The sequence below is a fragment of the Neovison vison genome, chromosome 6, assembly GCF_020171115.1.
Source record: "Neovison vison isolate M4711 chromosome 6, ASM_NN_V1, whole genome shotgun sequence".
Lineage (NCBI taxonomy): Eukaryota > Metazoa > Chordata > Mammalia > Carnivora > Mustelidae > Neogale > Neogale vison.
Genome location: NC_058096.1, coordinates 46248092 through 46274694, shown reverse-complemented (window position 1 = coordinate 46274694; position 26603 = coordinate 46248092). Strand labels below are relative to the sequence as shown.

The 26603-nt window shown below is 35.9% G+C and overlaps 2 pseudogenes; one reads left to right on the top strand and one right to left on the bottom strand.

The window, feature by feature from the left end:
* Positions 1 to 1882: 1882 nt before the first annotated feature.
* LOC122910038 lies at positions 1883 to 11872 on the top strand (annotated as a pseudogene).
* A 7932-nt stretch (positions 11873 to 19804) lies between these two features.
* LOC122910383 lies at positions 19805 to 20736 on the bottom strand (annotated as a pseudogene).
* Between the last annotated feature and the right edge of the window lie 5867 nt (positions 20737 to 26603).

Below are 26603 nucleotides of genomic sequence, written 5' to 3'. Positions count from 1 at the left end.
ATCCAAAGAGAAGCAAGAGGAGCCAGATGGGATGAGAAAGACCAACATGATTGGGCTCACATGGGGTCTGGAGGCTAGGTCAGGCCTTTTATTCTTGTTCCCACTTTTAAGGACAACTAATGAGATATTTTGAACATGGTGGTAAGGTGTTCATATTTACCTTTCAACATGAAGAGAGAAGTAACATAATGTTCACTCGGAAAATAATGACATTATATATGTCAAAAGAGTACAATGTACAAATAGCAACATTTTGATTTAGTATCTAAAGAGGAGTAAAAGCCCTTAACCTCCTCATGGGACTTGAAGGCAGCTAGGGGGAAAGAAAAGGGCCTATATTTTGATGGAGTCATTAATCAGTTATTCTGTGTGCTTAGACTTTGTTTGTGAAAGCCAAAGAAAAGGGGGGGAATAAACTATGTAGATAAAAGAGAAGCCCTGTCAAAACTCACTAGAAGGGTGTGTAAGCAATATGTGCACTGGAAATTTCAACATAATCCAAACTTGAGTTAAATTTAATTCTTCTCTTCAATTTTGCGTATTTTTCTCTCACCTCATATTGTGGTCCATCTACGGGTACAAAAGTCTGATAGCTAATTCCAATATTAGTAGTCTTCTCAATTTTAGTTATTCTCTTAAAGATACTTATTTATTGGGGCACCTGGGTGGCTCAGTGGGTTAAAGCCTCTGCCTTCAGCTCAGATCATGATCCCAGGGTCCTGGGATCGAGCCCCGCATCGGGCTCTCTGCTCAGCGGGGAGCCTGCTTCCTCTTCTCTCTCTGCCAGCCTCTCTGTCTACTTGTGATCTCTGTCTGTCAAATAAATGAATAAAATCTTAAAAAAAAAAGATACTTATTATTTATTTATTTGAAAGGGAGAGAGCACAGAGGAAGCATGAGAGGGAGAAGCAGACACCCCATTGAGCAAGAGCTGGATGCAGGACTTGATCCCAGGACCCTGACATCATGAACGGAGCAGAAGGCAGATGCTTAACAAACTGAGCCACTCAGGTGCCCCTCAATTTTAGTTATTTTAAATGGTGGGTCAGTGTATCTCACTATGGTCATTTGCATTTTCCCAATGATGAATTTTATTGAACATATTTTTGTGTCCCCATTTGATACCTGTGTATCTTGTTTACTAAATTTCTACTCAAATATTTTCTCTTTTTTAAATTGAGTTATATATTTCTTATTTTTTAGCTTTGAGATTCTTCTTATATTCTTCTTATGAGGCTATTATCAGATACATGACTTGCAAATATTTATTCAAGGACCTTGATCTTCTTTCCCTGCCATAAGTTATCACATTTATTCCTTACGCAGCAACTACTGTAATCCTATTGGTAGACGTTGGTGTACCAGAAGTTGAGAAATACATTCAACAAAATTCAAGGCCTATTTACCTAGGTGAAATTTCTACCCGTCCAGTGGTGGGTCATGGAGAGACATCTCTTCTAATGTAAAGGATAAGTTGCTGCATCTGGCCCTCTTACAACCAAAAGAAAGGTACAACACCTATTGGGAGCCTGTGAATTTTGGAGCCAATGTCATCTTCATTTGGGTGTATTATTCCAATCCATTAACCAAGTGTCCAGGAACACTGTTAGTTTTAAGTGTGACTCTGAACAGGAGAAGGATTTGCAAAGGCGTAAGCAGCTGTACAAGGTGCTCTTCTCCTTGGGTCACATGATCCACCAAAACTAATGGTAGTTGAAGGCATAGTGAGAAATAAGGATGCTTTTAGGGGACTTAGGCTGGTCTCTAGGCAAATCATAGCACAGGCCCCTAGGTTTAGAGCTAAGCCATGCTATCACTACAGACAATTACTCTCCATTTGAAAACCAGAAAAATGGAGCTAGAAAGAACTAGAACTGGAAGGATGGATTTATCATTAACTGAAATGGGTAAGAGGGTGGTTTGAGGAGCAGTTTTGGCAAAGACAATCAAAGGTCCTATTTATTTAGGTCTTTGTCCTCTCCACCTTCCTAGTTTTCTTGCATATCTATTCTCAATCATTTTACTGCTTCAACTTTTCTTTTCTTTCCTTGTGCCCATGAGTTAAGCCTGAGAACCACTGGCATTCATTGAGCATCAGTGAATCCTGTGTGTCACTCAAGGCCAAAGAGGTTGTTGTCCTCTGGGAACATCTCTCTATATCGCTTTTTATTTCAGAGAGTAACTACTGAAAGGGATTTTTGTTAAAGGTTTATAATTCAAACAACAAGCAGTATTGTTAGTCGTGTTGCAGAGTCATGTGATGTGGTCACCATGCATGAGTTTCATACTTAATGAGCAGTTTGTGGAGAAATTTGTTGATCTTAGAAATCATTACAGAGGGATCCATCTGCTTCACACCTGTGAGTACATTGATCTCAGCAGTACAGTTGGGGGAAAAAGAAAATAAATCTGCCAATTGTTGATCTCTGTTATTGACCTAGATGAGTCAGTACATTGCATCAACTTGGAATAAGATCTCTAATAATATCGCAGTGAACTCTGTTCTGTTGATAATATATTTTAAAGTTAGATACATACTTACCAAATTAGAAATATGGAGTTGAAAGAAGCAGTGAACACATTGGATGACAGACTACAGACGTCCCCAAAAGATGTTGAGGGAAATTGGAAGGGAAGGTGAACCATGAGAGACTATGGACTCTTAAAAACAATCTGAGGGTTTTGAAGAGGTGGGGGGTGGGGAGTTGGGGGAACTAGGTGGTGGGTATTGGAGAGGGCACAGATTGCATGGAGCATTGGGTGTGGTGCAAAAACAATGAATACTGTTATGCTGAAAATAAATTTAAAAATTTTTCTTTAAAAAATGTCATTAGTGGACCATTTTTTTTTCCTATTTATTTATTTTCAGAAAAACAGTATTCATTATTTTTTCACCTCACCCAGTGCTCCATGCAAGCTGTGCCCTCTATAATACCCACCACCTGGTACCCCAACCTCCCACCCCCCCGCCACTTCAAACCCCTCAGATTGTTTTCATTAGTGGGCCATTTTTTAAAGGGAAAATTTATTTTATTTTTATATTTTATTTTATATTATTTTAAATATTTAAATTTTAAATATTTTATTTTATTTTTAATGTACAAAGAAATTTTACTTTCTGTTCTTGATAACAAGTAAATGCATCATGATCAGCAACCCCTGAATCTTCTCTTCATATTCTTTTTTTTTCCCCCTAATAGAACAGTGATCCTTGTAATAAGGTTTTTCCCCTCCTCTCTTCCCTCAGTGGCATCCAGGAAAAATAGTCAGTTAAAGTTTGTGCCCATGAGTTACTAAGATCTTTCCATCTTCTCTGAGGGAAAGAGATTTATGTGATGAAACCAATAGCTTTTTAATTTTTTTTTTAAATTTAACATGATTTTTCTCCTCCCCAGTCATTTCTTATTTTATTTTCCCCCCTTCCCCCCATGATCCCCCACCCTGTCTTTCAAATTCCCTACACCAGAAAGATAATATGATAATTGTCTTTCTCTGACTGACTAATGTTCCTTAACATAACACATACTCGTTTCATCCACAATGTTGCAAATGGCAAGATTTTGTGGCTTTTTTTTTAATGGATGCATATTATTCCATTTTATATATACCACATCTTTATCTATTCATCTGTTGATCGACATCTAGGTTCTTTCCATAGTTTGGCTATTGTGGACATTGCTACTATAACCATTCAGCTATAAGTGCCACTTCGGGTTTAGGGTAAATAGCCAATAGTGTGATTGATGGGCCATGGGATAGCTCTATTTCCAACTTTTTCAGGAATCTTCATACTGTTTTGCAGAGTGGCTGTATCAGCTTGCATTCCCACCATGACAGTAAGAGGGTCCCCCTTTCTCTGCATCCTCTCCAGCACCTGTCATTTCCTGACTTGTTAATTTTAGCCATTCTGACTGGTGTGAGATGGTATCTCACTGTGGTTTTGATTTGTAATTCCCTGATGCTGAGAGATGTTGAGCACCATCTCATGTATCTGTTGGCCATTTTAGATGTCTTCTTTGCCAAAATGCCTTCTCATGTTTTCTGCCCATTTGATTGGATTAATTGTTCTTTAGGTATTGAGTTTGATAACTTCATTATAGATTTTGGATACTAGCCTTTTATCTGATATTTAATTTGCAAAAATCTTTTCCCATTCTCTTCATTGTCTTTTGGTTTTGTTGACTGTTTTCTTTGCTTCTTTGCTTTGCAAAAGCTTTTGGTCTTGATGAGGTCCCAATAGTTCATTTTTTCCCCTTCTTCCCTTGCCTTTGGTGATGTTTCTAGGAAGAAGTTGCTGCAGCTGAGGTCGAAGAAGTTGCTGCCTGTGTTCTCCTCAAAGATTTTGATAGATTTCTTCCTGTCTCACATTGAGTCTTTCATCCATTTTTGAGTCTATTTTTGTGTGTAGTATAAGGAAATAGTCCAGTTTAATTGAAAGCATGTGGCTTTCAAATTTTCCCAACACCATTAGTTGAACAGGCTTCCTTTTTTCCATTGGATATTCTTCTGGCTTTGTTAAAGATTAGTTGACCATAGAGTTGAGGGTCCAATTCTGGGCTCTCTATTCTGTTCCATTGATCTATGAGTTTATTTTTGTGCCAGTAGCATACTGTTTTGATGATTATAGCATTGTAATAGAGCATGAAGTTTGCATTGTGATATCATCAATGCTGGTTTTCTTTTTCAACATTCCTCTGGCTATTTGGGATCTTTTCTGGTTCCATATAAATTTTAAGGTTATCTGTTTCATTTCTGTGGTAAAAAAAAAAATGTGGTATTTTGATAGGGTTTGCATTACATGTGTAGATTGCTTTAGGTACCATAGACCTTTTCACAGTATTTGTCCTTGCAATCAATGAGCATGGAATGTTCTTCCATTTCTTTGTGTCTCGCTCAATTTCTTTCATGAGTAATTTATAGAACAAGAAAGGTCTCAAGTACACAACCTACCCCTACACCTGAAGGAGCTGAAGAATGAACAGCAAAGAAAGCCCAAATCCTGAAGGACCTGAAGGAAGAACAGCAAAGAAAGCCTATACTCAACATCAAAGAAAGCCTCAACCTAAACAGAAATAATTAAGATCAGAATAGAAATCAATGAAGTAGAAACCAAAAGAACAATAGAACAAATCAATGAAAGTAGGAGCTGGTTCTTTGAAGGAATTAATAAGATTGATAACCCCCTGGCCAGACTTATCAAAAAGAAAAGAGAAAGGATCCAAATAAATAAAATCATGAATGAAAGAGGAGAGAGCACAACCAACACCAAACCAAAGAAATATAAACAATTATAAAAGCATATTATGAGCAACTATACACCAGAAAATTTGACAATCTGGAAGAAATGGATGCATACATAGAGATGTATAAACTATCAAAACTGAACCAGAAAGAAACAGAAAACCTGAACAGACCCATAACCAGGAAGGAGATGGAAGCAGTCAACAAAAATCTCCCAACAAATAAGAGACCGGGGCCAGATGGTTTCCCAAGGGAATTCTACCAAAGATTTAAAGAAGAATTAATAGCTACTATCCTGACTCTGTTCCAAACAATAGAAATGGAAGAGAAATTTCCAAACTCATTTTATGAGGCCAGCACTACCTTGATCCCAAAACTAGACAAAGACCCCACCAAAAAGGAGAATTACAGACCGATGTCCGTGAGGATCACAGATGCTCACCAAAATTCTAGTCAACAGGATCCAGCAGTACATTAAAAGGATTATTCACCACTACCAAGTGGGATTTACTCCAGGGCTGCAAGGTTGATTCAGTATCCGCAAATCAATCAATGTGATACAATATATTAATAAAAGAAAGAACAAGAAACATATGATCCTCTCAATAGATGCTGAAAAAGGATTTGACAAAGTACAGCATCCTTTCCTGATCAAAATTCTTCAAAGTGTAGGGATAGAGGGTACATACCTCAATATCATCAAAGCCATCTATGAAAAACCCACTGCAAATATCATTCTCAGTGGAGAAGAACAGAGTTTTTCCAATAAGGTCAGGAACATGGCAGCAATGTCCATTATCACCACTGTTACTCAGCATAGTACTAGAAGTCCTCACCTCAGCAATCAGACAACAAAAAGAAATAAAAGGCAACCAAATCGGCAAAGAAAAAGTCATACTCTCACTCTTTGCAGATAATGTGATACTTCATGTGGAAAACCCAAAAGACTCCATTCCAAAACTGCTAGAACTCATACCGGAATTCAGTAAAGTGTCAGGATATAAAATAAATGCACAGAAATCAGTTGCATTTCTATACACCAATAGCAAGATAGAAGAAAGAGAAATTAAGGAGTCAATCCCATTTACAATTGCTATAGGGTACCTTGGAATAAACCTAACCAAAGAGGCAAAGAATCTGTACTCAAATATTAAATTTAGATAAATAATAAATTTCTATATTTGAGATAAACATTTCAGTTCCTGAGTTCAGATAGGGATATCTGAAAAAAGTTGATTACACGCTCTATATGAGTCAAAGTTCAGGGCTATGAAAAATGTTAATCCAGTCTTTTGTAGTAGTAACAAAAGTATAGATATCATAATAATGAAAATATTTATTAGGAGCATTCTGTTCTTTGATGGTCAGACAACCTAGGAAATAATGTCTTCATATTTGGACCTGATATTCAGGCCATAGAGACTTTCTGGAGCTTATGCGTAGAATGACAATGTCATGAGAAGAAGCATTGAATAAAGATGGCAAATAGAGTTGACCCTTGAATAATGTAAGGGTTAGGAGCACTGTCTCTTTCACTTAGTCAAAATTCCACGTGTAGCTTTTAACTCCCCCAAAGCACAACTATGAACAGCCCGCTGTTGATCAGAAGCCTTACCAATAACATAAAATGGTCAACTAGATAATCTGGGTTCTCTACTCTGTTCCACTGGTCTATGTGTCTGTTTTTATGCCAGTACCATGCTGTCTTGGTGATCACAGCTTTGTAATAAAGCTTGAAATCAGGTAACGTGATGCCCCAGTTTCATTTTTGTTTTTCAATATTTCCTTAGTGATTCGGGGTCTCTTCTGATTCCATACAAATTTTTTGGATTATTTGCTCCAGCTCTTTGAAGAATACCAGTGGAATTTTGATCAGAATGGCATTAAAAGTATAGATTGTTCTAGGCAGTATAGACATTTTAACAATGTTTATTCTTCCGATCCAAGAGTGTGGAATGGTCTTCCATTTCTTTCATGAATGATCTGTAGAGCCCAGATATGGACCCTCAACTCTATGGTCAATTAATCTTCGACAAAACAGGAAAAAATATACAGTGGAAAAAAGACAGTCTCTTCAATAAATGGTGCCGGGAAAACTGGACAGCTATATGAGGTGAATGAAACTCGACCATTCTCTTACACCGTACACAAAGATAAACTCAAAATGGATAAAAGACCTCAATGTGAGACAGGAATCCTTCAGAATCCTAGAGGAGAAAATAAGCAATAATCTTTTCTATATCAGCCACAGCAACTTCTTTCAAGATATGTCTCCAAAGGCAAAGGAAACAAAAGAGAAAATAAACTTTTGGGACTTCTTCAAAATCAAAAGCTTCTGCACAGCAAAGGAAACAGTCAAATACTGTTTTTCTGAAAATAAAAAAAATTGGGAAAAAAAATTCTAAAACATTAACAGTAGTTTTCTCAGAATAATAAAACTATTAGTATTTATATAAAAAAAAAACAAAGAGGCAACCCACAGAATGGGAGAAGATATTTGCAAATGACAGTACAAAGGTTGATATATAATGAACTCCTCAAACTCAACACACACAAAACAGACAAGTATATCAAAAAATGGGCAGAAGATATGAACAGACACTTCTCCAATGAAGACATACAAATGGCTATCAGACACATGAAAAAATGTTCATCATCACTAGCCATCAGGGAGATTCAAATTAAAACCACATTGAGATATCACCTTACACCAGTTAGAATGGCAAAATTAACAAGACAGGAAACAACATGTGTTGGAGGGGATGTGGAGAAAGGGGAACCCTCTTACACAGTTGGTGGGAATGCAAGTTGGTGAAGCCTCTTTGGAGAACAGTGTGGAGATTCCTCAAGAAATTAAAAATAGAGCTTCCCTATGACCCTACAATTGCACTCCTGGGTATTTACCCCAAAGATACAGATGTCGTGAAAAGAAGGGTCATCTGTACTCCAATGTTTATAGCAGCAATGGCCACAGTCACCAAACTGTGGAAAGAACCAAGATGCCCTTCAACGAACTCATGGATAAGGAAGATGTGGTCCATACACACTATGGAGTATTATGCCTCCATCAGAAAGGATGAATACCCGACTTTTGTAGCAAAATGGACGTAACTGGAAGAGATTATGCTGAGTGAAATAAGTCAAGCATACAGAGTCAATTATCATATGTTTCACTTACTTGTGGAGCATAAGAAATAACACAGAGGACATGCGGAGATGGAGAGGAGAAGGGAGTTGAGGGAAATTGGAGGGGGAGATAAAACATGAGAGACTATGGACTCTGAAAAACAATCTGAGGGATTTGAAGGGATGGGGGTGGGAGGTTGGGGGAGTCTGGTGGTGGGTATTAGGGAGTGCACGTATTGCATGGAGCACTGGGTGTGGTGCATAAACAATGAATTCTGTTATACTGAAAAGGAATTAAATTAAAGAAAAAAACAACAAGATCAGAAGCTGAAAAAAATATTTTAGAGAGAGAGAAGAAGAGAGAGCATGAGCAGGGGGAGGGACAAAGGGAAAAAGAGAGAGAATCTTGAGCAGACTCCCCACTAAGCATAGAACCCAGCACAAGGCTCTTTCTCAGGACCCTGAAATCACCACCTGGGCAGAAACCAAGAGATCGATGCTCAACTGACTGCACCATCAAGGAGCTCTTCCTTTCTCACTTTTTGAGAAAAGATCTAATTAGTCCATGAAACTGTCATTGTGAAAAAACTGTCTGAAATCATGGTAACATCTTTCTTTTCTCTTTTTCAAAATCAGATCTTTGGCATTTCCAGTTCCTTTCACCATTTTTAATCTAGATTTGTTGTGCTTTGGGGCTGTGATTGGACTTTGTGCTTGCATTTGCCAGAGTTTATATCCCACCATTGCCACAGGCATTCTTCATCTTATTGCAGGTGAGTCTTGTCATTATACAAACCTTTTATCTTCTTCCTGTTTCCATAGAGACAAAGAGTCATAATTCTTAAACAATCACATATTGATGCCCTGCTCTGTCACTTGAAAAGCTCTTACTATGCTCTTACCTAGTTATAATTTGTTTTCCTCCAACATCTGTTTACACTGGGCTCAGTAAGTTGTTATGATGCTGGAACTGAACTACTCCACCAGAAGCTAGAGCTGTCTGAGAAGGTGTCTGGGGAATTTTAATGGTTCTTCTGCCTGGCTTGCATCTCAGCTCCTTTACAGTTCATGGCTTCTGCTCTCTTCATCTGGGTTGCTCATACCAATAGGAAAGAGTAACCTTAATGAAAGCATATTGTGTGGCATGGGTGGGAAGCTTCCTGCTTTGCAACTGCCATTTTTATTATTTCTCAATATTAATATTTCCCCTTGTCTCCCCTCCCCCGCATTGTTTTTAATTTATTTTTTTTTCTTTGTGGATATTCTATTTTATCTTGAAAATCCATTCTATTTATTCAGACATTTGTTTCTTAATACTACTAAGAGTCCATCTTTTAAACAAACTAATCTGGGTTTAGAGTCCAGACAGCAAGAAATGCGTAAACACTTGCCACACATTTGTGAAAGAAAACTGATAGTGGGAAATTGATCCAAAAACATCTACTGAAGTCTGTTAGACTTTTTTTTTTTTTTTGAAGTCTGTTAGACTTTTCAGTAAATAACTATCTGTTGAACTAGAAATTCTTTAGTGTCTCTGAGAAACCTCTCATTGTTGTCAGAACCTATGGTCACTTTGCCATTGTAGATAGTCAGCCAACCAGAGCATTAATGCTCTTTTCAAAGACTTAAGCAATATAAAATAAGGAGATTATCTAAGATCCTTTTCCCCAAATATGGGCATACAGCTTTATTCAAGGTGAGGTATGGCAGCTATTTAACCAAACTGTGTCTGTCTACAAGAATGGAGTGAATAATACAGTGTTTACTTGAAATTTTAACTTTGTAAACTGTAAGAATTCCAATTCAGCCAGACAAGAGGATTAACCTTATTTTACTTCACCTTTTCTGTTTTTTGTTTTTTTTGTTTCTTAGCTTTCCTTAACATCAGCAGGATTTTCAGTCCAACCAAACCATTTTGGATTTTTGCTCCCTGCCTCCTCACACATCAGGCTCATTAAGAGTACTTTCTTTCCAAAACTACTTTGGGGTCACAGAGTAAAATTTTCCAACTCCTATCTTATTTATTCTAGCTCAGTACCATTAAGAAGTTTCCTCCATAATGACCCTCCGGAGCTTAGAAAACCTACCAAAAGACCTAAAGTTTTGGGTTCTCATTGATTTACAACTAAGGTTTTTATTTCTTGTGGTGAAATGACATGCCTTCCTTGTCTAAATTCCTTCCTTGTGTGTATCAACATTATTTAATCTTTTAATTCAGTCATTTTTTAATAAAATGTCTATAAACAATGAATTTTTAAAAATCTTATTTATTTATTCCATTACTGTAGACTTGACAGATTTTTAAAAAATGAAATTTAGTAATTTATTAAAATATCCTAAATCTGTCTTTTTTAAAATAAAAAAATATATATAAGAAGAAACTCAATAGTATATCACATCTGAGTTGATTTAAATCTCAATATTTTAGGATAAAGAAGTACAGGATTCTGAAAGAGTGTCTCTGTGGTTCTTCAGAAAATGCCTTGTTTCTGGAGTCTCTGTTTTATCTACCAAAAAATATGGGAACTCCTTGCCTCTTTTTAGAAAATAAGAGCCAGGGCGCCTGGGTGGCTCAGTGGGTTAAAGCCTCTGCCTTCTGCTCAGGTCATGATTCCAGGGTCCTGGGATTGAGCCCTGCTCAGCAGGGAGCCTGCTTCCTCCTCTCTCTCTCTCTCTGCCTGCCTCTCTGCCTACCTGTGATCTCTGTCTGTCAAATAAATAAATAAAATCTTAAAAAAAAAAAAGAAATAAAAGAAAAGAAGAGCCTCTTTAACCATTATGTTTCAGAGTTTTAAAAACGTGTTTTCAGGGGAGTTTTGTGATCCTGTGTGTCCTATTTAAAGTGGCTAGTTTTTTAAAAAGTCATATAAAGGCTATGGATGTTTGTGTTCTATAGCACAGAAATAGTCAAGTCTGCTTCTGACTTACAGCAGAGCCAGTACTACTCTGCAGCTGATAACTGCCTATGCAGTTGCTGCTTACTCACTTTTCTGCCTCTTCTTCACTCTTCAAGTATCATGCCTTTCATTACCTTCCATGGAAGGCAGAAAACCTAAACAAAGATGCAAAGCACTTGGGCATGGGGTTTTAAAGTTACTGACTAACATGGAAATTTTGTATTAGGAAGTTATTTATTTAGGACAATGTCCCTACCGCTTGTAACCCCAAAGCTGTCTGTGAATGTCAGTCCAACATCAGCCTTTAATATGCACTGTGGAAAGTCAGGCATATTGGACCTCGTGAATTACAGCCTTACTGGTAGCATCCTAAAGCATGGAATGCTGGCAATCCATTCAATGCTGGCAAAGCATTCAATCCTCGTGTTGAATATATGTTGTGGTTGGTATTTCAAGCACATATCACAATAGCTGAAGTCATTCTCTCTTGCAAAGACTTTATTTGTTACAACACATGGGCTGGGTTGTTTCGTTAGGTGTGAAAATTAGTTTTCCAGCTGTCTCTTGCTTCTAATTAGGTAGAACCATATGAATTTGCTGATATTTGACTATTTTTGATTAAAACTAATAGTAGAAAATCAGTTTCAAATCAAATTTTGTTAATCTCTTTTCACCTAATCTTTGATTAGGTGAAAACCCCCAAAGTTAAAACATAATTTTCAGATTTTTCTAAGTATGAATTTTATGGTAATTTAAGAAACATGTTTGAAAATCTTAATTTAATGATTCCTTATCTCATTAAATAATGTGAATAAATATTTTTATATCCTTTCAGAAGAGATTCATTTCTTTTTTTTTAATTTTTTATTATGTTCAGTTAGCCAGCATGTAGTACATCATAAGTTATTGTTGTAGTGTTCAATGATTCATTAGTCATGTATAGCAACCACCAATGTGTCCCTCAAAGAAAGTAACTTTATTGGCAAAAGATGATTAGGAGAAGATCGGTGGAACCATTGGTGAAACATCCTGCTGGTTTGCCTGGAAAAATGCAGGAGCAAATGGGAGGAGTTTGCTTCAATTTAGAAAGACTCTCAAACATTATCCTCACAAACCATGCTTCAAAGGGGCCCAAATTTAATTGCTTATGAATGTAGAACAACTTATTCCCCAAGTCATTTGAGAGAGAGGAAGAGAGTGCTTGTGCTATTGCTAGGAGTTAATGGGACCTAACAGCTGGTTGTGGTCAAAGAAAGATAGAAGAGGACCTATGATAAAACCATGGTCATCCCAAGGGACTGTGTGCATACTGCATCCTCTAAGAGCAACATCGGAGTCTTTACACTGCAGAGAAATGGACTTTACACACACGCGCGCACACACACACACACACACACACACACAAAATATCTACCCAATTCCTAAACAAATAAACAAAGATATAACAAGATCCAAGAATGAATGAGTATCCAGAGTTCTACAGTGTTTATTATCTTAAATGCCAAATTCTCAACAGCAACAAAAAAGTCACGAGATAGTGAAAAATTAGCAGAGAACATAAAACTGCCTGTAAGGGTACTAATATATTGCATTTAACAGGAAAAAGAAAAAAACTTAATATGGGAATGCAAGTTGGTGCAGCCACTTTGGAGAACAGTGTGGAGATTCCTTAAGAAATTAAAAATAGAGCTTCCCTTTAACCCTGAAATTGCAATACTGGGTATTTACAAAGATACAGATGTAGTGAAAAGAAGGGCCATCTGTACCCCAATGTTTATAGCAGCAATGGTCACAGTCACCAAACTGTGGAAAGAACCAAGATGCCCTTCAATGGACGAATGGATAAGGAAGATGTGGTCCATACACACTATGGAGTATTATGCCTCCCTCAGAAAGGATGAATACCCAACTTTTATATCAACATGAATGGGACTGGAAGAGATTATGCTGAGTGAAATAAGCCAAGCAGAAAGAATCAATTATCATATGGTTTTACTTATTTGTAGAGCATAACAAATAACATGGAGGACATGGGGAGATGGAGAGGAAAGGGAGTTGAGGGAAATTGGAGGGGGAGGTGAACTATGAGAGACTATAGACTCTGAAAAACAATCTGAGGGTTTTGAAGGGGCAGGGGGTAGGACATTGGGTGAGCCAGGTGGTGGGTATTATAGAGGGCACGTATTGCATGGGGCACTGGAGGCAGTACAAAAACAATGAATTCTGTTTTGCTGAAAAGAAATTTTAAAAAATAAAATAAATAATCATGATAAATGTGTTCATAGAACTAAAGGAAACAAGGATTAAATAAAATAAGGAAGGTATGAATGCAATGTTATGTGAAATAGACTATGAAGGAAGAGAAAGTATAAAGAAACATGTGGAAATTCTGTAATTGAAAAGTACAACTAAAATTTAAAAAATATCACAGAAGCTCAACTGTAGATTTAAACTGATAGCCAGAAGATTGGTGAATTTGAAGTTATATCAACAGAGAGTATGCAATCCAAAGGATGAAGGAGAAAGAGAATGAGAAGAAAAGCACAGACCCACAGACAAATAAAGCCAGCAGTAAGTGCATCAGCATGGGCTTCTGGGAGTTCCAGAAAAACACATTTTTGATAAAAGACTTGTATAAGAAGATCCAAATTGTTTGTTGTTTGTTGATAAACAATGAACAGAAAGCAAAGAATCCAATAAAAATTGGACAAAAGTCCTGAACAAGCATTTTACCAAAGAAGAAATACAGATGGTAAATAAGCATATGAAAATCTGCTCCACATTATTTGCCATAGGGAATTATGAATTAAAACTATAAAGGGCATAACATAAAAGAAATCTAAAATTAAAAAAATAGAAAAAAGATACCAGTTGTTGGCAAGAATATGGAATGATAGGAACACACACACATACCCAACTCTGCCAGCTGACAGGACCCAAAAGCAGTGACATTGCAGAAACAATTAGCATACCTATGTCTCAGAATTTGGTTCTTAATACCATTTTCCAGTCAAAGGAATTGAGTCTACTTGAAGAAATAGCTGATGTGGTGACTAGGGTAGGAAATAAATATGCAGGATGAACCTGGAACATCTTGTAATGCCAGAAAATAGAAAAAAAAAAGAGAAAAATAATAAATAAATAGAAAGAAATGAATAAAGAAAGAGAGGTAAGGAGGAAGAGAGAGGAAGGGAGAAAGAGAGAGGGAGGAAGGGATGGAGGGAGGGAAGAGGAAAAAAAATCAAAGCTAAAGAACAAACACAAAACTTCCCTGCATACACAGCGATGGATGTATGCCAACGGGACACAGGAACCCATGGAAACAGCTCCCTGTGGCCAAAGCTAGAATGATTTGAGCACCAAAATTAATGGAGTAGTATTTAATTTTATCCAAGTATAAAATAAATACCCATGATTCTATACTCATGTAAATAGAGGATTGAATGTATAAATAAGTGAGGTGAATAGACACATCTTCCATGCAGAAGAATTCCAGATTATATAGATACTTTGCCCCATGGAGGTGATCCATTTCTCTCCTTTCTGTAAGTGTAGGCTGTGGATAGTGTCTTCTTCCTTACCCAACACAGTAAGAGAAGGTGGAGAAAGAGCAGTTCCACCATGGAGAAACCTGGCAAACTCTACCTCAACCAGGTGGTCAAGTTCAACATCAAAAGAGTTACAAGTGATGAGGACAGTATTTGCCACCAGTAGGATGTAAAGAAAATGGTGATTTACCTCTGTGGCTTTTCCCCTAAAAAGCTATCCCCCCCGCCAGTCTAATCATGAGAAAAACATCAGAAGAATCCCAGTTCAGGGACATTCTACAAAATGCCTGATTAGTGCTTCTCAAATCTTATCATGGACATCAAAAACAAGGATTGCCTGAAAAACTATCACAGACACCTGATTACTAAAGAGTCATGATGACTACATATAAAGTGATATGCTGAATGGGATTCTCAGTGCAAGGACACTAGATTAAACTATGGAAATCTGCATCAAGTATGAACTTCACTTCATCACAATGTATCAATGTTGGCTCATTAATTTTAACAAAAGTACCATACTAATGTAGGATATTGATGACATGGGAAAGTGGGTATGTCATTATGGGAATTCTCTATATTCTATTATTTTCTATAAATCAATATTGTTTGAAGAACTTTTAAAAATGAATGAGAATCTTTGAGGTAAAGTTTTTGTTTCTCAGAATGAATCCAGAGAACACTTGGGGGAAAACAATCACCAGTTTTCTTCTTCCAATGATAATAATTGATTCAAAAAATTAAAGTCATGAGATGCTAAAACTGTTGATGAAAAATTATTAGGGAACAAGAAATTCACATGACCTCAATGTATCACCCTAAAGATTAGATTTTATTAGCAAGGAAATAGTTATCTTTATCCTAGTGCTGAGGGTGCCACCTAACTGAAGTAACCAATGAACAGCATCAATTAACAAGAAAAGCTGATGTGATAGGCCTCATGATGGGAGAAGAAAACAGTACACCCGTGATTGTTGAATTATTTAATTTAATCTAATCATGAGGATACATTACAAAAATAGAGATGGTGGGATACTTTAAATGATGTCTGACACAAATATTTAAAAAATTTTAAAATGTCATGAAAGGAAAAAAAAAAGCAAGAAGTTTGTTGTACATTACAGGAGATTAAAGAATGTTAATAAAGCAAATAATGGCCCTTAATTGAATTCTTGATGAAAAAATAAATTGCTAGGAAGGATAATTTTGGGAAAATTGGGAACAATTTCAATATGAACATCATATTAGATGATGCTAAATTTCTTAAGGATAATAATGACATGATGCGGTGCCTGGATGGCTTAGTCAGTTAAGGTCTGCTTTCAGCTCAGGTCATGATCCTGGAGTCCTGGAATCAAACTCCAAGCACCTAGGGTTCCTGCTTCGCCTCCTCCCACTCGTGTTCCCTCTTCCTCTCTCTCTCTCTCCCTCTCAAATAAATGAACAAAATCCTTAAAAAAATGATAGGACAATGTAGGAAATCTCTTTGTTCTTTTGAGATGTATGTTTGAGAATTAATGGATAAATTGTCATAATCTTATATTTATATGTATAGACATAAATATGTATATTAAATACATGTATATACACATTTGCAGATGTATTATTGGGCAAAAGTGGTACAAGTTTAACAATTAATCATCTTGATTTAGAAAATTCATGTACATTCTCTCAAATTTTCTGTAGGTTTGAAATTTTTCAAAAAAATCTGGAGGAAAATGTCACTGATTCACATTTTTCTGGATCCTCTGCCCTATTTCTCTATCCACTTAACAGCTTAGTTTCTTGTAATTTTTCCTCTCCTGCTACTTTCACTTCTCTATGTTGTGTATAACATGACTTAGTGGTTAAGAACATGGATTTTGGATCTGATCTCTAAATTGATCCCTGAGCTTGCCCTAATATTTCTGTGGACAAATTTTGAAACCTCTTTGTTCTCCATTTTCCTGTGGGGTTGTAGAAAATTAAAATATAGAAATAAAAGTAAAAAATGTGATAGATATGTTGAGTAGTTAAATGTATACTGATGAAAAGTTATTTTCAAGTTAAAAGGGTGTCTGTGAATTAATTTAAAATAAAGTAAAAATGACAAATGAGGCAAGAGACATGAATGTGTCTGTTAATATTTATTCAATTGTAATAAAAGCATTTTTTAAACAAGTTTAATGGTAAGAAGATCTACTGGACTTTGAAATGAGAAGGGATAGTTAATTCCAGAGACCCTGAGTCTGCTTCTCTGTGATTCCCTCAGTTATGCCCTCATTAGTGTGTTGACTTCATCTCCAGGCTGGTTTCTCTTTCGATGGCAAAATGGTTCTGGACTGTGCCAGATTTCATATCCACACAGCATGACATTCAGAGGAAGAAAGACTACCTTTTCTTGTGGATCTCTTTTAAAATAAAGAAAACATATAACCCAGAAACTTTCACAAAATTACCTCTGTTGACTCACTGGGCCCAAGTAAGCCATGGACTCTTCCCTTAACAGACCTCTAGGCTTCAGTGTTGGTAAGGGTTGGAAGCAGGTGGCGCAGAAATACATAAACAGAATTTGTGGTACCCCTTGAAAAGGGAAAGGGACCAATGAATGTGAATCTGATAACCAAAAGTATCTTCTAAAACAGAGAGTGGATACAAAGAAACAGCATTCATTGAACTCAGGTATCTGGATTCCTTTAATGCTTTTAAAAATGTATTTAAGACCCTGTAGAGCTTTGTGTTTGTGGGTTACAGCTTAAAGTATTTACAATATTAGAAATTAAAACCAAGAAATTAAAAATATTCACTGACTTATTTAAAAATAAAAATAACAGACATGTCATATATTAAATTAAATGATTATATTAAAATATATTAACAAAAATGGCTAATGAATGGCCAAATGCGTCAGGTATCTTTTTGAGTATTAGTGATAGGAAATCAGTCACAACTAGGTTCGTACTCACAGGAAGAAGACAGGCCTTCATTTTATTATTGGGTGGTCACCGTTTACTATTTTTTCTTTAAAATGTTGCTTATATCTGTGCCCTCCTCCCCTTTCATCCTCCAGTGTCAGCTCTCAACATCTAATATATGAATTCTGGCAATTAGCCTCATTGTTTCTAGCCTCCTTCCCAATCAATTGCCAGATTAGTTTTCTTGAAAAATAGAGTCATATTATCTGGTTCTAGGAAGAATTCAGTATCTGATGCCTCTGAGATAAATTCAGATTCATTAGGTTGGCATTTAAGATTCTCAGTAAACTGATTCCCTTCCATCCTTATTTCCCATATTCCACAACACCTTTTAAGAATAGTTTTGTCAGCTTTCTGACTCTGTCCATGGTTCACCTCCTTCATCCCAGTTCCCAGTGTCACACTTATTTCCATAAATATTGACTGTGGTCATACTCGTTCCTTTTTTCCTCCAAACATCATTTTCTACAAATCATTTTTAAAGCACATCTTACTTCTGATCCTGCATACGGACGAAATATCCCACGTAACAAGGCTCCCCATTTCCTAAAGTTCCAAGCAACATTGAGCTCAATCTGAATCACCTGGTTGAACTTGAGCAAGCCACTCAATGTTTCAAAGTATGAGGATTTTTATTGAGAAAATTCATGAAAAATTATATCTAACAAGTTGGTAGGTAATATCTATTTAAGGTGTAGCTTTGTGCCTAGCAGAAAACATGTTTTCAGTAAGTTACTTTTTCATTATATTTGTAAATGAAAGTGATCAATAAATATTTATGTTTGGATATTTAGAATTTTTACCATTTTGTGCCTCATTTATGCTTACAGCATCTCCAATTTTTTCTTAATGCTATTAATGTATCAGTAGTTTACATTGGAATAAGTACAGGTGGGTGGAATTCTTAGTAACAAACATGATAAGTAATATCAAAGAGAATAACACCTACATTATGTACAATGTATTCAAAATTGCACTTCATTTTTGATGGACACCTAATCAAACTATATAAAAATATCCAAATCTATATGGATTTCTGTATGAATACCATCTATTTCATCTAGAGATTGATAAATCACAAGTATACAGATACACTACTTCAGAAAATATGAGAGTAAAATTGACGAACACTAAAGATCAAAGTAGTCTCTTTTAATTATAAATCTTTAATAGTATTCTTTTTTTGTCTTTAATAATTTTAATTGTGGCTAATGATGTATAACAAAATTTCCCCTTTTAAGGGTGAAAATATTCTTTTTTTTTAAGATTTTATTTATTTATCTGACAGAGAGAGAGAGAGAGATCACAAGTAGGCAGAGAGGCAGGCAGAGAGAGAGAAGGAGGCAGGCCCCCTGATGAGCAGAGAACATGATGCGGGGCCCGATCCCAGGACCCTGAGATTATGACACAGGCCAGAGGCAGAAGCTTAACTGACAGCCACCCAGGTACCACAAGGATGAAAATGTTCTTCTTTTTCAGAATAGATATTCCATGTGAATTAATATTCAAATATAGTCTCATGAAAAAGACTCAAAGAAATTTGGGAATCAAATACATACAGTGTACATCTGACAGATGTTGTAGTTTAAGAAGGGATAAATTCTTGAGAACATAGAAGGTGCCAGACTTTATAAGATTATGCTTTGGAATTCCAGAAATTTGTCAACAATATTAAATGGAGGTGATCTTTACATATACTCACTTGTATTCCTAATATTTGTTGTATTTGTTGAAAATTATAACTTATTACTCTTTGAAAGAATTAGTTAATAGTTTAGCTAATCTTTTTGTGACCTCAAGAATAATTAATTCATTCATTCTTAAAGGGAGCTAGTAGCTAAGATTTTGGAATACAGTGTAGCAGAATCTCTCCTTGCAGAACTTATTTATTTGACTCCTATACTTACATGTATTAGTAATTGAATATTTTATGAACAAAGTGATGCTTTTTTACTTTCTCAATATTCCATGATTTTGAAAATCATTTTTTTCAAATTTAAATTAATTTTCCACAGGGGATGATTCTTCCTTTAAAATTTTATAAAATTTTCTTTATAACTTTTTTCATAGCATTTATTACTTCCTTATTTCTTAGACTATAAATAAAAGGGTTTAATAAAGGGATCACTAGAGTATAAAAAACAGCACCAGGTATATCTTCATCATCTTCTTTAACTGAATGTGGTCGAATGTACACAAAGAGAAGAGAACCATAGAATATTGAGACAGAGAGAAAGTGGGAGGCACAAGTAGATAAGGCTTTGCCTCTTCCCTCTTTGGATTTCATTTTGAAAATCATGAAAAGGATGCAGAGATAGGAGATTAGGACTATTATAATAGAGAAGACTAAAACTGCACCTGCAAAGATAAATATCATCAATTCATTGATATAAGGGTCAACACAGGAAAGTCTGTATAATGGAAAAACATCACAAAAAAAAAGTGATTAATTTGATTTGACCCACAGAAAGTTAACCTAAAGAGAAACCCTACCTGAATCATGGGATGCAGGTTTCCAGCTATGTAGGCCCCTGTGGTCATCTGAATGCACACTTTCTTTGACATCGTGTTGTGGTACTGCAGTGGGCTGCATATGGCCACATAGCGATCATAGGCCATTGCTGCCAGGAGAAAACAGTCTGTAGTTTCAGCAAGGCAGAGAAAATAAAATTGTGCCATGCATTCATAGAGGGAAATTGTTTTGTCCTTAGAAAAGAAGTTCTCTAACATTTTGGGGGTAATGGCACAGGAACAACAGGAATCCATCAGAGCCCGGTTGCCCAGAAAGATATACATTGATGTGTGAAGATGATGCTCCATAAAAATCAATGCCACCAGGCCCAGATTCCCCACCCTAGTGATCACACAGATAATGAGAAACACCACAAACAGGAGGCTCTTCATCTTTGGGTGATCTGTAAATCCTATGAGGATAAATTCGGTGGTCAAGGAGTAGTTATTTTCAGTCATATCCACCTTCTCTGTTGAGATAGGAATTCTGGAGATGTAAGATTCTAATTTAGAATGTGTATAACTTTATTTCCAAATTTTTCTTTCTATAGCAAAGAGAGAAGCTTCTCCAAACTCCCCTTACTATCTCTGGATACAGGCACACAAACCTCTAGGGGATAGTCATTCCCCTAACATGTCATTTTATAACCTCAATTCTGAAAATCAACATTCCCATGAATATTTTTGTAATTGCAAGAAGAATGCTTACGATGGAAAATATTTGTCGTCATGAATTCATGTATGAATAGTGTACAAATCTTGCATACTCATATTTGGTTCATTTTTGACAAAGAATTTCAGTTTCAATTTTTGTATTAAGGATCCTTAAAATAAATTTACCATCAATTTTCATGTATACAAATTTTTGTAATTGAGCACAAACATTCCATATACTATCCTGGTGGAGTGAATGCCTGAAAATAACATTCAACAAGTATTAAATTTCTATCTTAGGAATTGTATGAAGATCACAAAAGTTTAAGAATAAGACTTTCATCCTTTAAGAAAATTACTTTGGTTCTCCAAGGAAGTAAATGTCTGTATATTTTCACCTCTTTCATTACTTTCTCTGGTATTAGATCCATTTCCATAAAAACTGATTTTGTCCACCCCATCATTCCTGTCTATTTTCCCAGATATCTCAGTCCTCTTCTTCTTTATGTAGAGCAAAGTTTACATACAATGTTACTTAAGAAAGTTTTAACTAAATGCACCAGACCACACTGATTTTTACTTCCTGCATTCTCAAGCATACCCTATATACGCAACACAATCTAGAATTGCTTCTGAATTAAGCTGCATTCTTACCTGTATGTTTTGAAGATATACCTTATAATCAGGAAAAGTCACCATGAACTTAGTTTAAATAGTTAAGCAAACTAAGTTAAAATAGCCTTCAATTATGAGAAGAGCTAGAAAGGTGAGAAGTTGAAATCGGAGAACAATGTATATAGGCTAACTAATTCAGATTAATCAATACTTATGGATGCTAATAGTAAAGGTAAAGATAAATTTGAATACTTCCTTTACCTGAGTGCTCTGAGAAGAGTCTTACAATATCAGGGTTTTTTTTTTTTTTTTAATGGTGGTATATCTTGTAGAATTTCAAGATATTAACTATAGTCTCAAAAACATTCGGGATTAAAAGAATGAAAATCTAGGAGACTTAAGAAGTCAGTGTCAATAATTATGTTTCTTACAATGCAAAATCAAACTTTCCCATCAAATGCTTATGGGACTTCCCTACAATGATGTCAGTGTATTTCTATGGGGAGATTCAGCTCCCAAAACATATTAACTCTGTGACATAAATTAAAGATGACCTGTGAGACAATGAGGTTAAAGTAAATGATCTTTGCTAAAGTCACTAAGTCATTTGATGATCACCTTGCTGATTCTTATGTAACTGACATCATGTTTAGAATGGTGTTCATTATCCTGTGCATGAAATGTAAAATGAGCCAAAGAGAGTCTTGGGTTAGTTTGGACAGTTACTGGAAAGATTAATATGGTTTATAAAGATGATTAGCATTTAGAGAGGAGAACAAAGGTGTGGGAGGTTTAGTTAGGCTCAACAACTCCTTCACATCAGTCCTTCACTCTGCGTTGAATTGGTTCCATGCATTTTCACCAATCATGTCATGAACCTTTTTGAGAAACTATCAACAAATTGAGTTAGATCTTCCATACCTGCTGTACTAACTGCTAACATTTCCATTCTGTTCAACTTTTATCAAGTACTTTCTGTATATAGAGTATTGGAAAAGACAATGGGGACTGTGGCACAGGATGTGAAAATGGTGGAGATAAGTTCTTAGTTTTTATATATGGCTCCTACAAGAAGCTCATCCTCTAGTGGGGAGAGGGAAAGGCACTTTCATTGGTAACTAGTGTGCAATTTAGGCTGTAATACTAAAAAAAGTGTAAACATGTTATATAAAAATATACTGAGGGAAGGGAATGGTGACCAGGAGGAAGAAAGAAAGGTTTTCAAGTGGAAGTATAATTCCAGATAACTTTATAGGATAATCAGGATAATAATTGGAGAAGAGCTTGAGACAAACCAATAGGTTGAGGGAACCATGTATAAAAGCCTGGACTCAGAAAACAGTCAGATCTAATTTTAAAAAGGGACAGTAAACTGGAGTGGCTGAAGCTTACTCATACATGATACAAGGAGACCCAACAGGTAATATAAAAGAAAAGAAAAATAGATTGGAAATTGTCCTATTTGATTCCTTATCATTTATTTTCTCTGCTCTGCCAGTTTACTAAAACCTTCTTCAAGGACACAACCAACTTTAAATGCCACCCCCAAGGAATATCTAATTATTTTCCTAACCAACTGTAATGTTTGGTACTATTAAAGTCTTCTCTGGTTTCTTACGGTAATGCTCTCTGCCTCTGTCCTTGATTGCTGCATCTCAGTGTTTTACACTAGGGCATGTTTCCCTCTTTGCCCTGAATGATGCTTCTTTCTGATTGTATCCTTGACCTCCCTCTTTTTTCATTCTAGACTTTTCCCCATATTAGCTCATCTGCTCTTTTGTTTTCAACCACCTTTCATCTGCTGATGGCTTCGGTAGAGGAGATATTTCAAACCATTTTTGTGTACATTAATACTAATAAGATCATTGGTAGTATGTCCTAAATATATATACTCTTACCTACAAATTAGATAGGTGTACCACTATACTAAAATATTATGCATTATAAAACATGAAAAGAGAAATTCAAAAAGAATTAGACTAAAGAAATGGGATTAAAATTTTTAATTTTGTGTATTAATAATATTAAAACATTGTTTACTCTCCACTACCACTATTATTAATTAATCATCTTGGTCAGAAAAAATGTGATATATGGCTTATTATTTAAATTGTAGCTTAACACTGTGATACAGCAATTCAAGCACTTGTTTGAATTTATTTCCAAACATCTTAAAATCCTACAAAGTTGAAAAGATAGTAGACCTGCTCAAATGGGAGAAGAATACAAATTTTGAGTGGGTCTCAGAACAAGAAAGAACTCTTCAGCAGGTCCATACTGACTCAGCAGCCAATAGTATTAGAAATATCTGAGACACAGCAATAATATGGATGTTCTAGGGGGGAAAGCATTTGCTGTGATACACTCCTCCCTTTCCTAGGGCCTTGGGGATATCCCTCAGGAGCATATGATCTGGTCTAATCTTGTGATATGTACTTCCAGATTGTAGAATAGTTGAATTTTTTGAATAGTTAAACATCTTTTAAACAAATAGAGTTTAAACCAAACTAATTGAATAGCTTCTCCCCACTATTTTGTCATGGTCCATCCCAGAAGCCAATCCTAGCAACAGAAACAAAAATAATTAACTTTAAGTGTATTTTATATGCAGCTGTTATATATATTCTATAAGTATATATTATATATTTATTTATTAAATCTAGACATACACATGAACACAAACATATACAAGTGCATATATGCAGATCTAGATATATACTGTATTTGCACATACTCTGGTAGCAATGACAATAGAATTTATGGAAATAAATTGGATATAGAATATCCAATATTACAGCTTATGGAAAACTTTAGTAGAAAAATCATAATATATACCTTTCTGGTTTTAGAGCAAGTCTTTGTTCTCTGCAGGATTTATTCAAAAAATAACTTCCTTCTCTGCTATAAATTCTGCTATATGAAGAGCTCCGAGCCTTGGGACAATATGTGACCAAGAGGCAGAATTCTTTCATGAGCTGGAATTAGTCAGACTAACAAGTATAAGGTTGAGCAGGCCCAGTAGTAATTCACTGGAAGGTGAAAGAAGCACACCTAAGGATCTGGCATGAGCAGAGTCTGAGAATAAAATAGGTTGGACAAGCAGGTAACCTAGACTTGTGTCATCTTTCACTGATGTCTCCTGACAGCACATGGGAGAAAAATTAAGTACAAACAAGTCAGTTGCAAGAGAATGGAAGCAGGGGATGACAGTAGAAAAGACTGTAGACCCAAACAACTCCTCAGTCTCATATTTATTAGAAAGTGAGTAACAGCCAACAAAGAAGCTGGAGTAGATTACACAATGACTATGAGTCTTGTGGATACGTAAGAAGGAAGATAAAATATGACTGGTTACATGACCTATAGTGAGCAGTCCAAATGAAAGGACTGTCTGACTAACTGATGATGCTCCAGGGAAGGGGAGATAATGGAAAAATGAAGCAGGTGGTGTTCCACCTTGAGCAGGCCGGATGTTCCCAGCTATTCAGCTTGAAGAACCTATATCGTCCTTTCCCCCAGAAGCCTATTGCCAGTACATGCTTTTCTTAAGGCTATATCTAAGCATGTTTGGTCTAGTATAACTTCTCATAGGTTACATTGTAAGCAATATGTTGTTCTGAGGGATGGTTACACTTCACCATTGCTGTGGCCTCTTGCCCTCATCTCACATGTCTGACTTCAAAGGCCAAGTTGGTTCCTAGTCACCTTGGTATGTTGAGACAAATCAAGATGCTTGGCTGCTAAAGCCTAGCTCCACCCAGCGTGACCTTAAAAGGCAACAAATAAGGGGAAATCCTCCCTTCAAGTAGTGTCCTGATTACCTATATTCGTTGTAAAGAAAGAAGTGGTCCAAGGTGAGAATGTATAGATTCATAGTAGAGATAATAGCTTGGATCTTGGTAAATAGCCTAGAGGCAGACAGAGTAAAAGGTCAGTGACCAGAAAATCTGAGGAAAAGGCATACAGATGGATGTACTGGAGTGGATATGAAGTGTGGAGTTCCTTATATTACATGTGAAGGTATACCAGAGAGCATCTATCATCAAAAAAAATACTAAACTACCAAGTACACAGAATGATAGCTAATGGAGGCCACCCAGTTTTGTTCATCAGCACATGAATGAAGTGCTATAGTGCCTGGGTGGAGCTTGCATGTGCCTAATAGCATAGGCTCCAACTTTTCAAAGCTAAGCCAGCTACTGTTCTTGCCAGGCTCTAACTTGTCCAAAACAGAGATCGTTTTAGAGCCCCCAGTAAAGACAACATGCCTCAAGTCAGCCACGTGGAGGCAACTTTGTTGCTTTGAAACTCTCAACCAAATTTCTGTTGTTTCTCAACAGAAACAAAAGAAAATCACAAGATCAGACAACACAATTAAACCTATTTTTCAGAGATAAACCATCTATTAAAGGAATAGTGTATCATTATATCAGCAGAAAAGTCTATTCCCAAAGTAGTAACTTCTTAAACTACAGTACAGCTTCCCTCCTGCTAAATAGAATCCTCTGTCATTACTGATTCAGAAAAAAAAAAGTAGGCATTTAAAAATAGGGAGAAAAATAGGCTATGTCTCCACAAAACCAATATAAAAAGAAAACTGAAAATATGAATAGAAATATTTCATTTAATGAAAATTCTTCGAGGAGAGACTGTGGACTCTGAGAAAAAACTGAGAGTCTTGCGGGGGGGTTGGGTGAGCTTGGTGGTGGGTATTATGGAGGGCACATATTTCATGGAGGAGTGGGTGTGAAACAATGAATCTTGGAACACTGAAAAAAATAAAATAAAATTACAAAAAAAAAAAACAGAAAAAAATTATTTTCAGAAAAATAAGCATAGAAAGAGAAAAATTCTAATAGTTTTCAACCTGAACTCCTTATCCTTAAACAAGCATTTAGATATGAGAAAAGCACCTTTTATGAAAAATTAAAAAACAAAATAGAGATGGAGAAAAATAAATGCACAAGATTAAAGATGACTAAATGTAGAAAAGATATGGAGAAAAAGACACAATCACTTTAGATATTAATAAATTATAAGAACCTCAAGGAGTAAGA